Raw genomic sequence first — 17,088 nt, 5'->3', positions numbered from 1 at the left:
GATTAGCACATGGGGGGCGTACACATAGTTTAGCCAAAAAAAAGCCACAAATTAGTCAAAAGATTAGCCAAACGTAGCTCGAAGACAATATTATAATAATACTATAAATAATAGTAGAGGCAAATGGAGGCGTGAGCATAAGCCATCATAAACAAATGATGGTTAATAATGGGAGCGGTGTGGATGAGCTTTTCATTGGCAATGAAGCGAGACATGTGGGGGACCAGGACCATGCAGCCCCCTTTGTGGCCAGCCTCTTTTTCCATGTAAAAGTTGCCTACTAATTTTTTTTAAGTGATTGGTGCTCTTTGTGATATATTCTCTCCAGGTTTTATGCTGTTAAAGCTCGACATGATTGTACTAACTACTTACCCATACATTGCCCCTTTCACTCCCTATATCTTTTTCCTTCTCTCTCTCTCTCTGTCCAAACAATTTTATTTGAAAACGTGGAATACACTGAAGTGAAAGATTATTGTGAATGGGGGAAGCACATCACATGGATGCCATCCAATGGGAAAGTAAATGGATGTTGGGGCACTTTGCCACCATATACGGTAAGATTTACATGTTAATATATAGATGATAATTGAAAAATGGATCCAGTGGTAACACATGTTACATTTTTAGAAAGAAAATTAAATCATCATAAACTGTAAAACAATATAATAAAAAAAATACTAAACCTTTTGTTGCATTGATATGTGAGTTTCTAGCATGGCCCAAAATCATCATATGGTTTCGGTTTTAAACCATCATCCATGCCTAAATTACTTAATTTAAACTTTTACATTTATATTTATATTTATATATTAGTTTTAAAACAGCGGGATTCTCTTAAATTTTAATCAATTTTAAGTTTAATAACAATATAAACATAAATTTCTCTATCAATTTTATTTAGATGTGAGATATTTCACTTAATAAAATTTAATCAAAATCATATGTTTGACTTTAAAGATTAAAATTGAACTTAAACAATTTATTTAGGATGTATTTATTTCACGGAAAATAATAATCAAAAGATGTTTTATTATTATTATTATTATTATTATTTAGTGTTTGTTTCATGGAAATAGTTTGAATAACATAACATAATTTACTGTTCAACATAAAATAAGTCATTATTTATAAAAACTGACTTTCGCTTTTCAAAAGTAGAAATCATTTTCTAGAAATTAGTCTCTTATAAATAACTTGATTTTTATATAAAATTAACTTATATCAAGCATAATATAATCATATTAATAATTTTTTAATTTTTAAAATATTTAAAATATTAATATCAATTTTATAATTTTCAATATCATTAATATTATAATTTTAATATATCAAACATGCATAATCATATTTAATAATAAAATAAATTATTAATATAATTAATATAATTATTTTTATGTTAATGAAATTTTTAATATTAAAATTTGATTTTAATAATAAAATTTAGCATTAATAATAATTTTAATTTTAAATAATAATATGAATATTTTAATAATATAAAATGAGTATTTATCTAAATCATGCTTAGTTTCATTTATCGATTCCAGCTCTATTGTGCCACTGTCCACTCCTTTATATGTAATATATATAATTTTAAAAAAATTAATTGAGTATTACTTATTATTAAATCTATACAAGTCACTAATTATTAGATAAATATCTAATTCGATCATACTTGATGTCTCCCCACCTACTTCAGATTCACGCAAACATTTACAACACATGTTCAAATGACATTTTAAAGAACTAGAATTTTAATGGGAATCCCCAATTAAAACCTTCCGACAATGTACCCACTGAGCTCTATCTTTTGAATCGCGATGTTCCTCCTGATATCTCCTTTGTTCATAGGTTCAAGCATAACAAACTCTTTCTAAACTTGAGACTGATTTTTTTTTAAGTAGTAGAAACTGTTGCATTTGCATTCATAGATTCTTGATGACTATTGAGATCCAGTTGAAAAATATAAATAATTAAATTGTGAAATAAATAATTGACACTATAAAATAAATATATAAATAAAAAGCAAGTGCAAAGTCTAAAGACGAAGGCATCACACATTAATGTTAAAATTGTTAAAGCATTAAAAATGCCAATATGATATTTAGTAAGTAAAAGGAATTGAAATAAAACTCTAAACTTTGGTTTATTGATCAAATATTTATTTTCTCTTCAATATTGACTTAGGTAATTCCGTAATAGTTATATTACATAGTTACTAAATGTTTGATTATAATGTTTTACTTTTATAAAGTTAAAAAGTATCATATATTAAGATTTTAAAATAATAATTTTTATTGAGTTATAATTACATATTTACTTTTATAAATTACATGTCCGAACTTGAAATCGAAATAATAAGATTTAACTAAAAAAAACCTAATCTTAAAAAATCTTAAACTTGAAATAACATGACCCAAACCTACCCAATTGCCACCTCTATATAACATTAGAATCTAAGATATTAGAAAGACCCACAAAAGACCTATTCAACTTGATGTGTTTAGTATAGAATAAAACTACCTTTACAAGAGAATGAACGACTTTATTAGCTTTCTGACATGTCCAACCAAAAAATGGATTAAAATTGAAATGAAATATTTTGACAATCCCAAATCAATAATCCAAACTTAAAAAACATCATTATCTTGAGTATTCAAAGAATTAATCGCTCTTATATAGTTAACTCAACAACAAATCAATTATAGTTCAAAAGATTTAAGCCACGACAAAACCTCCCTAATAGCAAAAGCTTCAGTCAAATATAAATAAGGTAATTGGAATAAATTAAAGGAACTAAATATAACATATTATATTAAATAATATAAATTTTAAATAAAATTAATTATATTACACATCACTGGAATTTTAAGTTGTTTAAATGTCAACATTCTAGGCCATCCACGTAGGAATAGTTTTTTTTTATAGAGGCTTTGGTTTAATACTGCAGTTAGTATCTGTATTATGCAGGAGTTGCGGATTGAGTTCATATATTCTAATTTGGTTATTTTAAGTTTTTATATTTTGTCATAACCACACAATAATTATTAAATTTGTCAAGTTAAATTATGTTATTTTTAAAATCTTATGTAACAAATATATTATTATATGTGAAATGTCATGTCAACTTTCTACTTCATATATATAATACTAAAAAACATGTCATTTTAGTTAATGAATTTAATGGCTATCATTTTTGTCAGTACTGAAATTTTAAATTTTAAAAATATAAAGAGAAACGAAAAATGATTAAATTGAAAAACATAGACTAAATTCTCAACTTATGCATAGTGCATGATTAATAGATTCGACCAAACAGATTAAACCGCTACTATTTTAGTTAAGACAAAAATTTAAAAAGTCAGAAAGTATAAGGATTACAATTGACCAATTTAAAAAATATGAAGATTAAAATTTACCAAATTAAAATATGAAGACTAAATCCATCATTTATATATGATATAGTGACTAAAAACATAACTTAAGCTATCATTATTTATCGTTGAGACGTACTTATTTTACATTTGTTGACTAAGTAAACACGTATAAATCAATCTGAAATAAAACACAAATTACATGATTGTTGTGTTGTCAAATACCTTTTTTTATACAATACCAGTTCAAACTCTCACATCCATACATGCACACAGTGTATTATCATATAGATGAACTTACGGGTAAAACCCTAATAAGCATGGATGAAATTGGGCGTAGTACTCGAGTTTTGTGTTGTCAAATGCTGAAAGTTTGTCGTATCATAAATGTAAAAGAAGCATAGCTAAAAATGAACATACTGTTAATTGTTAAATGCAAATGGTTTATTCCATTTTCAGGCATTCCTGAGTAGCCTCCATCAAGAAAGCAACCAAACATGGCGTTGCTGCTTTCACGCTTTTAGTTCACGTGACTTCATCTTTTTTTCATTTTATATACGTTGATATAAATTCATGTTGGGTTGAAAAGTAGGAAATTTGTGATTTTTTTTTCTTACATTCAAACTGAAATTTCTAAAGACAGTGAAGCTTCCAAGCTCTTAATGGCCGAATATTCTCTAAACGCTCTTAGGATGCTTTGAGCATATTGTTGGTAAGAATAAAAGTAATTTTGTTGTATGGTTAAATCCTTCGTTTAGAATAAAACTTACATGCACATAACTCGATCAAGATTAAATTAAGTACCTCCTAATTTGATTGAAGTTGATGTTAAAAACTAATGAAATCATTGATGTAATATTAATGGACATTAAATCTACCTTGTGACGTTGACATAGTGATTCACATCAGTAAAAATAAAAAATTTTTAAAAAATTAATTAAAAATTTAAGTACGTAATAAATAAGTTCATGTAACATCATATCTTTATCCAAATTCATTTTAGATATAATTTTAAAATTTTAAAATTTTGGTGACATTAATAACGTGGCACTTCTGAAATCAACAAAAATAAAAAATAAAAATTTAAGTTTAAATGAATCTAGATTTAAGTATGCTTTTTTGTCCAAATTATTTTAAATATAGCGTTTTAAATTATAAATTTTTTAAAAAATAATTGGTGAAGAAATATGATGTGCTATAAGCATGCTTTCATCGCTCTAAAATATTTATCTCAACTACTTGTGTCATATTTAATATCCAAGTATTTGTATGTATAAAGTTAGTGTTGTAGGCCAATTTTGGCCCAAATACAACCAAATACCCACCCCAAAAACAGCAGGCCCAACTTCCACATCAAATGACCCAAATAATAAAAAAACCTAAAGCCCACCTAGCCCAACAAACTAAACATTTTCAGCAGCAAAAAAAAAACCCTAGCCACCAAGTTTTCAACCGCCACCCCCTTCACCCTTGGCCATCACGCGCACCACCCACGCACGCCCCTCACCTCCTCGTGAGCCACCCACATCTGACACACCTGCAACAGAGACAAAAACAACAGCAAGAGAAAGCATGCGAGGGATGGGGGAAGAAATAAAAAAAGAACGAAAACAAAAAAATAAAAGAGGAATGTTTTGTAGATCGGCCTTAAAAAGCCAAAATCTATCATTTGTAAGGGGGGAGGATGTACAAAAAAATTTGTGTCAAAAACAAAAGAAAAAAGAAAAGCTTAGAAGGTGAACTTCAATTTTTTTTCCTCTGTTATCTCAATCTTTCTATTTATCTTTGCTTTGTTTTATTTTTTATTTCATTAACTTACTTTAAAACAAAAAAGAATCAAGGAAGAAAAGAGTCTTACCAGATCTACCCCGTGGCGCTCCCCTCTCCGTTTGGCATGGTGAACCGCCGGCGACGATGGGTGTTGAAACCCTAATGAAGGAAGGAGGAAGAGATAAAAGGAGGGGGTTTGAGAGCGTTTTCTTAGAAAAAATACATGAAGGTTAAAATGGTTTTAAAATAAAATTGAAAAGTCAAAAGTGAAACGGCGCCTAACTCCATGATTTGTGTATTTCGCTTTTAGGATATTTGTCCCCTGGTCCTCAACCTCTCCGGTCTTGCTGCAATTTAGTGCTTTAGTTACCTTTTTCCTATGATTTTGCAATTTGGCCACCTAATTCTCTCGAGGTTTTCAATTTAGCCTGCACAAGCAATCTGCGTCTTAATGATTGGGATATTTCGTTTCGAACCTCCCACGCTTGCGCATATTGCAATCTGGTCCTCTCCTCCTTATTTTCTTTTCAAATCTACCTCACAACTTTGTTTTAGTTTAATTTTAGTCCTGTTTTCGTTTTTTTTTTCCTTCTTTTTCGTTTTTTATCTAAATATCATTGTTATTTTCATATTATTATTATTATTATTATTATTATTATTATTATTATGTGCTTTTGTTATATGCGTATATATATATGTATTTGTAATTAGGTTTTTATTTATTCTACTTTAATATTTTTAATGCTATACTTGCCTTTATATTTCAACATTATTATTATTATTATTACCAATGTTTATATATGTTTTATGTATATATGTATATATATATATATATATTTACGTATAGGCTTATTTTTTACTTTACTTCAATATCTTTATTGTTTTTGTTTTTGTGTTTCAATATCGTTATTATACTTATTATTACTATCATTATAATAGTGTATTTTTCTATTTAAGTACATAGATTTTTATATATAGTATTTTGTTATGTTACATTGTTGTTTTTTTATATTTTAATACCATTACTATTATAATCATTAACCGTAGTATATGTTTTGTTATATACGTATATATTTTTTATATATTATTATTTTTATTATACATATTACGTATATATTAAATATCGTACTATTCATGTATTATATCATATATGTACATATCTTTAATATATATATATAAGTATATCTTTATGTAATATTAGTATTATTATTAATATTAATATGTTTTTTTAACATCGTAATTATATGTGTATATATTATGTAAAATGTTTTAGTATTATATTATATATATGCTTTATATATATTATGAACATGTATTTTCAATATCATTAGTTAAATTTTTGTATATATTACCCTATGTACATATTTTAATAATACAAGTTACATATACCTATTTACCATCTTATGTATATAGTTCAAACACTATATATAGTATATTTCTAACACTATTACTATTTATATATACATATATATACATTTTACATATATACTCTCAATTATCTTTATAGGTATATTCATCGTGTTCTCATTGTATTCTCGTATTTCATACTATTGTTACATTTAATATCGCATGCATTGTCATTGTTTTTAACATTATTGTTGTATGTATTATGTGCCTTGATGTATTTCCAACTATTATCTTTCGCTTCCCTTACTTTTATATATTACCCGTTGTTCATTATTTTAAAATATTTATTCGTGTTTTTATTTATTTCAATAAGCAAGGCAACGTACCGATTTAAACACTATGCCATCGATTTCATCGCTATGTTGGGTGAATATCAATCGACTCGTGTTAAAACGGTATATCCTTCTCAATAGAAAACGAAACTTGAAATTTCTCGTGTTTTGATCGGATCACAATTCAATGTTACTTTGGACTAGCAATTTTGAAAATTAAGACAACACTTGTTTATAAGATACCAATTTTGGGCGTCGCGAGGGTGCTAATACCTTCCTCACAGAATCGACTCGAACCCAAATTTTCTCTAGACTTTCACGAGACCTAAACTTGGCCTTCTTTTGTTTTAAAATAAATTTATTAGGTGTCCGATCACACCTATAAAAAGGATCGTGGCGACTCCTTTATTAATAAAATCGAAAGTTGGTTATCAAATGTTTAATAAATCATCACAATTAGCGACCCACCCAAAGCTAAGCTAAAAATTTTTACGTCGCTACAAATTGGCGACTCCAATCGGGGACCTTTTGAGAGTCGAGTCGAATTAAACTCGCGTTGTCAAAATTTTCAAAGTTCCTTGTTCAAATTAACATTTAGTCGTGATCTTCAATTTTTTTGTTTTCAAAAAATCATGCATTTGCATCGTGTTGTATATATTCTAACTTGTTTTATCCGGTTGTTTTTCACTTTAAATTTTGTGATTTTAGTTTTGGTTTAGTTTTTTAATTTGCAAGTTTCTCCCCACACCGTGCGCGTGCATTTTGTTGCATAACAAGAGCTCTCTACCCGGCTCCGTCCGTTTAAGTGAAAGTAAACGCTACGCTTCGTGAGTTAACTCGTCCCTCCACAGAGCTAGTGAATACTTTCGGGTTCCATATGACTTATGCTTTCGTGAGTTAACTTGTCCCTCCGCATAGGCATAAGTAAATGTAATCCCTCTAATTGAACTCGTGAGCCTGTGATAGGCTATGACCGAGGCTCCGTGCTAATCTTAGCAGATGGTAGTACGGGCAATTCGAGTACCTATCTAGAACCAAAACCGCATATAATGAACCATACGAGCCACCTAACTAGAGCCATGCCGAACCTCTGTCCGTTTAGTAGTCCCCAAAATAAGTGCACGGGAGGAATGCCTCTTGCCTTTTGCATTTTTACTTTCTATATAAGAGGATTGGGTCTGTTTAATAAACTAGGTCAGGTAGTTCGATTTGTTGAAGTTCTCTATGTTTTTCTGCCTATATTAAATTACTAATCAAGTTTGTTTATCTTTGCTTTATTGTTTTTTCATCATGCATTAAAGGCATCATATTAGGAAGGTGTTGATTAAAGATTGGTTGCCAAAAACGGGTTTCTAATGGAGGAGTCAATTATACGAGTGACCGAAACGTTGTGTAATACTCCTTTGATTAAGGAAATGCCTAAACAGGGGCTATCTTGAAATTAACACCAAATTTTTGCATATTCATTCATGACTGACATTCATTTGACATTCATATATTCATTCATGCATTCATTCATACATTGCATATCCCATACTCGGTCGCTGAAGATAAAATATATAATTCGCAGTTGTAATACCACAAGACTGGAACCACGTCATCCGTATAAAACTCACCGACAAGCTAGAGTAATGGAGGCTGAATTCAATGAAAAAATTGAAAGATTGTAAAGGCCGAGAACCAGAATGGGAGCCTATGGAATTCCCTCCTTTGTCAAGAACATTTACGTCTGTGGGAATGATATACCCGAGGCAGGACAATGCAAAAGGCACAATGTTAATGATCGAAAAGGGTTTTCAGAACATTAATATAAATGTCATTGACAAAGGAGCTGACACAAGTAAAGATGTCTCAAGGATACACCTTTGCCCCCCTGGTTTCATGTTGAACAATTAGACTGCCGAGGACCTTCTTGTAGTTTATAAGTCTTCAGAGTAATGCTCAAACATTAACATTCTATTGTGTCCTTAGATATAATAGAATTCTTTTGTAAGAGCTTGTATTTGCTCTTTATCATTTAAATGAATATCAATGAAGATGCATTTTGTCACGATTTTCTTTTTTCACATTATCGCTAATTTCATAATCATTTTCTCATTTCATAGCCTATACTCACATTTGCCTCATTGCCATGACATGACATTTCTTTGTTAGTTTCAATACTTGGATGCCCTTCTATAGTTTCCTTTTTCATTCAACTTTCAGGTGCTCAGATGTCAACAGCATGAACAAACCCGTTACGAGTCTTGAAATCAATTTTGAGAAGGCTGTTTGTTTAGGAGAATTCGAAGCTGAAGAAAATGCTGAAGAGTATGTCTCGTCTCCTAATTTGCTAAGAATGGTGGAACAAGAGGATAAACATATTTTGCCTCATCAAGAATCCGTTGAAATAATAAATCTGGGAACTGAAGAAAGGAAGCAAGAAGTGAAGATTGGGACTTCTATTTCAGGGGGCACCAGACATAATTTGATTGCTTTGCTCCGCGAATACAAAGATGTATTAGCATGGTCGTATCAGGACGTGCCAGGATTGGATGAAGATGTAGCAGCCCATAAGCTCCCATTAAAGCTAGAATGCAAGCCTATTCAACAAAAGTAAAGACGGATGAGGCCTGAGATGTTGTTGAAGATAAAAGAAGAAGTCAAGAAGCAATTTGATGCTGGCTTCCTACAAGCCTCTAAATATCCAGAATGGGTGGCTAACATAGTCCCGGTACCAAAGAAAGACGACAAAGTACAAATATGCGTGGATTATCGTGACCTGGATCGAGTAAGTCCTAAAGATAATTTTCCCTTACCACACATTGATACGTTGGTGGATAACACGGTAAAATATTCATTGTTTTCCTTCATGGATGGATTCTCGGGGTACAATCAGATCAAAATGGCCCGGAAGATATGGAGAAACTACCTTCATAACGATGTGGGAACATTCGCTACAAGGTGATGCCTTTTGGGTTAAAGAATGCAGGGCAACATATCGAGAGGCTATGGTGACGTTATTCCATGACATGATGCATAAAGAAATAGAGGTCTACGTCGATGATATGATTGCTAAGTCCGAGGGAAGAAAAGCATGTAGCGAACTGAAGAAGTTGTTCGACGATCGAAAAAGTTTCAGCTAAAGCTCAATCCGTCTAAATGTACGTTTGGGGCTACCTCAGGAAAATTGCTTGGCTTCATTGTCAGCGAGAGAGGCATTGAAGTTGATCCAGATAAAATAAAAACCACCCCCGCGCACGCAAAAGGAAGTCAGAGGATTTTTAGGGAGATTAAACTACATCGGCCGATTTATCGCTCAACTTACCAACTAATGCGACCCAATCTTCCGACTCCTTCGAAAACATAATCCCGGAGAATGGAACGAGGAGTGCCAAGTGGCTTTTGACAAGATAAAACAGTATTTGTCTAATCCTCCAGTGCTAGTACCGCCAATACCGGGAAGACCATTGATATTGTATTTGACTATGATCGAGAATTCAATGGGTTGCGTACTGGGGCAACACGACGAGTCAAAAAATGCGATCTACTACCTCAACAAAAAGTTTACTGAATATAAGGCAAAGTATTCGTCCATAGAAAATATCTTCTTTGCGCTCGGTTTGGGTAGCTCGGAGACTCAAGCAATATATGCTGTATCATACGACATGGCTAATTTCAAAGCTAGATCCAATAAAGTACATGATGGAGGCACCTGCACTCTCAGGAAGAATGGCACGGTGGCAGATCTTACTATCAGAGTATGACATCGTCTATGTGAGTCAAAAGTCAATAAAAGGAAGCGCAATAGCTGACTTTTTGGCGACCCGAACAATGGATGAATATGAGCCATTGAGATTTGAATTCGGGATGAAGATTTGATGTGCATTACGAAAAAGAATGCAAGTCACCAAAGAGAAGTCATGGAAGATGAGCTTTGATGGTGCATCAAACCCATTGGGGCACGGGGTTGGAGCAGTCTTAGCATCACCAGAAGGGAACCATTACCCACTCACTGCCAGGTTGAACTTCTTCTGTACTAATAACATAGCAGAATATGAGGCATGTATCATGGGACTTCGTGCACTATTGAATGAAACGTCAAAACTTTAGAGGTATCTGAGACTCACCTTGGTGATTTACCAAATCCGTGGAGATTGGGAAGTGAGAGACTTGAAACCGGTTAAATCTGGTGACCTAGTGGCGAAATTGATTAAAGAATTTGAAGAAATAACTTTTAATCACTTCCACGAGAAGAAAACCGTTAGGCGATGCCACGCCACGTTGGCTTCAATGTTCAAAGCAAGTAAAGAAGCGAAATAATGCCCTCAAAATGAGCATATACGAGGTCCCTGCACATTGTTGTAGCATTGAGAAAGAGGCAGACGGACGGCCATGGTTCTATGATATCTTAGAATATATCAAGAATCAAAGCTATCCCGAACAAGCGAATGAGAACGACAAAAGAACAATCGGAAGAATGGCGTGGATTTGTTCTTGATGGGATATCTGTATAAAGAGGAAAGGATCAAGTACTTTTGAGACGCGTGGATGATGTTGAAGCGAAAGATACTTGAAGATGTCCATGAAGGAATCGTGGGACACATGCTAATGGTTTTAGTATGGCGGAAAGATTATGAGACTTCGGTTACTCTTGGTTGACGATGGAAAGCGATCGCATTAGTTTTGCGAAAATGCCACAAATGTCAAATCTCTACGATAAAATTCATGTAGCCACTGTCGCCTCTTCACGTCATGACTTCTCCGTGGCCTTTTTCTATGTGGGGCATGGATATCATAGGCCTATTTTCCGAAAGCTTCTAATGGGCATCGATTTATTTTGTGGTCATTGATTACTTCACAAAATGGATAAGCCGCTTCATTTGCCAATGTGACCAAGACTGCAGTTTGCAGGTTTTTGAAGAAGGAAATCATTTGTCGATATGGTTTGCCTGAAAGAATCATTTCAGATAACGCCATGAATCTGAATAACAAGATGATGAAGGAAGTATGCGAGCAATTCCAAATAAAGCATCATAACTCCTCGCCCTATCGCCTAAAGATGAACGGGAACATTGAAGCGACCAATAAAAATATTAAGAGGATCATTGGGAAAATGACTGAGACGTTTAAAGATTGGCACGAGAAGCTTCCATTTGCTTTGTTTGCATATCGCACATCTGTACGAACATCTACGGGAACAACTCCTTTCTCTCTGGTTTATGGAATGGAAGCTGTGCTACCTATCGAGGTTGAGATCCCTTCTCTACGATTCTTAATGGAATCAAAGTTAGAAGAAGCAGAATGGGTACAAGCTCGATATGATCAGCTGAACCTCATTGAAGAAAAACGTCTAAGGGCAATTTGTCACGGGCAGATGTACCAGAAGAGAATGATCGCAGCCCATGACAAGAAGGTACGACCAAGAGAATTCCATGAAGGAGAACGCGTGTTGAGAAAAATTCTCCCAATACAAAAAAACTGCGAGGGAAATGGACACCAAACTGGGAAGGACCGTACGTCGTAAAGAAGGCATTCTTAGGAGGAGCTTTGATCCTTACCGAGATGGATGGGAAAGAGTTGTCGAATCCAGTGAACTCAGATGCTGTGAAGAAATATTATGCTTAAGATGAAAACCCGAAAAGGGCATCTTAAAAAAAAAAAAAAAGGATCAAGGCGAAAACCCGAAAAGGGCGTTTTGATTAGTACAAAAAGATTAGGATGAAAACCGAGAGGCGCCCTAATGAAACAAACTGGCGGTCGAACGATAGGTCAAGCGGTGAGGTTACTGATTTGAAGCATTTCTAAAAGCTCGAAATCTTCTACGAAGAAGCCACGCTCAAAAGATTTTGATTGAGGAACGAGGAAGAGTTCATGTGTTGAATATCTAGAGCATTTGTATCCGTTGAATACGATCCTTTCTTCCTTTTTGACATTTTTTACTCTCATTGTTTAACTTGCTTTGTTTGCCACATTTGAAATAGATGAATATGAAAGATCATTTTTGTCCCTATCTGACCTTTTTCATGCATCTCATTATGTGTTTATTTACATGATAAATGGTAAAATGACATACTCTAAACAAAAGAAATGTTAAGCATTACCTGGATGAAAATTTGATAAGTACAAGAGCCTCAACGCAAGGACAAAGTTCAACCAGGGGCAAGAGAGCGATAACTGAGAAACGCAGATTACTCGTGAAGCTAGAGGACGGGTACAGGGCCTGAAGAGAAAGTCAAGAGTCAAAGCAATGAACACAGATCATCAAAAATCATGACGGAAAGGGACATACGACAAACATGCCTAAGGCGCATAGCATAATCATGTAGGCATAAAGGCATTTAAGACAAACATGTGCATATCATGATAACATCATGCATGACATATACAGGTACTCCAGTAGAATAAGAAGATGTTATAATAGTTGTATTGAATTAAAGGAAAAGACACCTGAGTTCCACCAGATAACATGTTTTGGTATTCTGATGCTTTTATTTCTGTTTCAAAATTCAACTCATATTGCGAGAGGTGAGTTGAGCCTCAGGACATGCTGAGGTAATTTCAATTTCTGTTTTCTTCAATTTATGTTTTTCAAAAAATCAGCTCATATTGCGAGAGGTGAGTTGAGCCTCAGGGTACGCTGAGGTATTTTCAATTTCTGCTTTTCAATTTCTGCTTTTCAAAAAAATTAACTCATATTGCGAGAGGTGAGTTGAGCCTCAGGACACGCTGAGGTAATTTCAATTTATGTTTGTCAAAAAAATCAACTCATATTGCGAGAGGTGAGTTGAGCCTCAGGGCACGCTGAGGTATTGTCGATTTCTATTTCTGCTCTTCAAAAAAATCAACTCATATTGCGAGAGGTGAGTTGAGCCTCAGGACACGCTGAGGTAATTTTAATTTTTGTTTGTCAAAAATTAACTCATATTGCGAAAGGTGAGTTGAGCCTTTTAATTTCTGTTTTCCAAAAATCAACTCATATTGCGAGAGGTGAGTTGAGCCTTTTAATTTCTGTTTTTCAAAATTCAACTCATATTGCGAGAGGTGAGTTGAGCCTCGGGTCACACGCTGAGGTGTTTTTCAATTTTTGTGTTTAAAAAAATCAACTCATATTGCGAGAGGTGAGTTGAGCCTCGGGTCATATTCTGAGGTGTTTTCCATTTCTGTTCTTCAATTTCTGTGTTTCAAAAAAATCAGCTCATATTGCGAGAGGTGAGTTGAGCCTCAGGACACGCTGAGGTAATTTCAATTTCTGTTCATCAAAAAAATCAACTCATATTGTGAGAGGTGAGTTGAGCCTCAGCTCACGTGCTGAGGTATTTTCAATTTCTATTTTTCAATTTCTGTTCGTCAAAATCAACTCATATTGCGAGAGGTGAGTTGAGCCTCAGGACACGCTGAGGTAATTTCAATTTCTGTTCATCAAAAAAATTAACTCATATTGCGAGAAGTGAGTTGAGTCTCAGGTCACACGCCGAGGTATTTTCAATTTCCGTTTTTCAATTTCTGCCTTCAAAAAAAAAAAATCAACTCATATTGCGAGAGGTGAGTTGAGCCTTTTAATTTCTGTTTTTCAAAAAAATCAACTCATATTGCGAGAGGTGAGTTGAGCCTTTTAATTTCTGTTTTTCAAAAATCAACTCATATTGCGAGAGGTGAGTTGAACCTTTAATTCTGTTTTCAAAAATCAACTCATATTGCGAGAGGTGAGTTGAGCCTTTTAATTCTGTTTTCAAAAATCAACTCATATTGCGAGAGGTGAGTTGAGCCTCGGTCACATGTCGAGGTATTTTCAAAATCTGCTTTTCAAATTAAGTTTCAAAAAGATCAACTCACATTGCGAGAAGTGAGTTGAGCCTTAGCTCATGTGCTGAGCTATTTTCAATTTCTGTTTTAATGTCTGTTTTTAAAGAATCAATTCATCTGCGAGAAATGAGTTGAGCTCAAGATCACATGCCGAGTAGAGAATAAAGATTGAAGTGGTTGAAGGCGCCGATTTTGTCTTTCGAAGTTGCGAGTGGAGCTGATCAAGGATATAAGATCTTGCCTTTCGAAGTTGCGTAAGAAAAGACCACAAACCTCACTTCCACGAAGTTGTAGCTGAACATATTGAAGATATCAGATCTCATCTCTCGAAGTTGCGAAGAGCAAAACACGACGGATCTTACATACGAAGATGCGAGTAGATTGAAAATACAAGTTTCTATCTCTTTGAAGTCACAGTGGAATGAACTAAAGCTACAAGATGCGAGGACTGGAAAGAGACTACTGAAGAAGAGAAGCGCCAAAGAAGTCAACAATTGGCAAAACCGCAAAATTGGCCTTTCATTATGTCTTTGCTCTATTCCCTTACGATAATGAGCAAAGAGGGCAGTTGTTGTAGGCCAATTTTGGCCCAAATACAACCAAATACCCACCCCAAAACAAGAGCCCAACTTCCACATCAAATGACCCAAATAATAAAAAACCTAAAGCCCACCTAGCCCAACAAACTAAACATTTTCAAAGAAAAAAAAACCCTAGCCACCAAGTTTTCACCGCCACCCCTTCACCCTTGGCCATCACGCGCACCACCCACGCATGCCCTCACCTCCTCGTGAGCCACCCACATCGACACACGCAACAAAGACAAAAACAACAACAAGAGAAAGCATGCGAGGATGGGGAAGAAATAAAAAAGAACGAAAACAAAAAAATAAAAGAGGAATGTTTTGTAGATCGGCCTTAAAAAGCCAAAATCTATCATTTGTAAGGGGGGAGGATGTACAAAAAAATTTGTATCAAAAACAAAAGAAAAAAGAAAAGCTTAGAAGGTGAACTTCAATTTTTTTCCTCTGTTATCTCAATCTTTCTATTTATCTTTGCTTTGTTTTATTTTTTATTTCATTAACTTACTTTAAAACAAAAAAGAATCAAGGAAGAAAAGAGTCTTACCGGATCTACCCCGTGGCGCTCCCCTCTCCGTTTGGCACGGTGAACCGCCGGCGACGATGGGTGTTGAAACCCTAGCTGAAGGAAGGAGGAAGAGATAAAAGGAGGGGGGGTTTGAGAGCAGTTTTCTTAGAAAAAAATACATGAAGGTTAAAATGGTTTTAAAATAAAAATTGAAAAGTCAAAAGTGAAACGGCGCCTAACTCCATGATTTGTGTATTTCGCTTTTAGGGATATTTGTCCCCGGTCCTCAACCTCTCCGGTCTTGCTGCAATTTAGTGCTTTAGTTACCTTTTTCCTATGATTTTGCAATTTGGCCACCTAATTCTCTCGAGGTTTTCAATTTAGCCTGCACCAAGCAATCGCGTCTTAATGATTGGGGATATTTCGTTTTGAACCTCCCACGTTATGCGCATATTGCAATCTGGTCCTCTCCTCCTTATTTTCTTTTCAAATCTACCTCACAACTTTGTTTTAGTTTAATTTTAGTCCTGTTTGCTTTTTTTTTCCTTCTTTTTCGTTTTTATCTAAATATCATTGTTATTTTCATATTATTATTATTATTATTATTATTATTATTATGTGCTTTTGTTATATGCGTATATATATATGTATTTGTAATTAGGTTTTTATTTATTCTACTTTAATATTTTTAATGCTATACTTGCCTTTATATTTCAACATTATTATTATTATTACCAATGTTTATATATGTTTTATGCATATATGTATATATATATATTACGTATAGGCTTATTTTTTTACTTTACTTCAATATCTTTATTGTTTTTGTTTTTGTGTTTCAATATCGTTATTATACTTATTATTACTATCATTATAATAGTGTATTTTTCTATTTAAGTACATAGATTTTATATATAGTATTTTGTTATGTTACATTGTTGTTTTTTTTATATTTTAATACCATTACTATTATAATCATTAACCGTAGTATATGTTTTGTTATATACGTATATATTTTTTATATATTATTATTTTATTATACATATTACGTATATATTAAATATCGTACTATTCATGTATTATATCATATATGTACATATCTTTAATATATATATATAAGTATATCTTTATGTAATATTAGTATTATTATTAATATTAATATGTTTTTTTAACATCGTAATTATATGTGTATATATTATGTAAAATGTTTTAGTATTATATTATATATATGCTTTATATATATTATGAACATGTATTTTCAATATCATTAGTTAAATTTTGTATATATTACCCTATGTACATATTTTAATAATACAAGTTACATATACCTATTTACCATCTTATGTATATAGTTCAAACACTATATATAGTATATTTCTAACACTATTACT

Source organism: Gossypium arboreum, chromosome 7 (genome assembly GCF_025698485.1).
Source record: "Gossypium arboreum isolate Shixiya-1 chromosome 7, ASM2569848v2, whole genome shotgun sequence".
NCBI lineage: Eukaryota > Viridiplantae > Streptophyta > Magnoliopsida > Malvales > Malvaceae > Gossypium > Gossypium arboreum.
The sequence above is the reverse complement of the archived record's forward strand: the minus strand, read 5'-3'. Positions refer to the sequence as shown.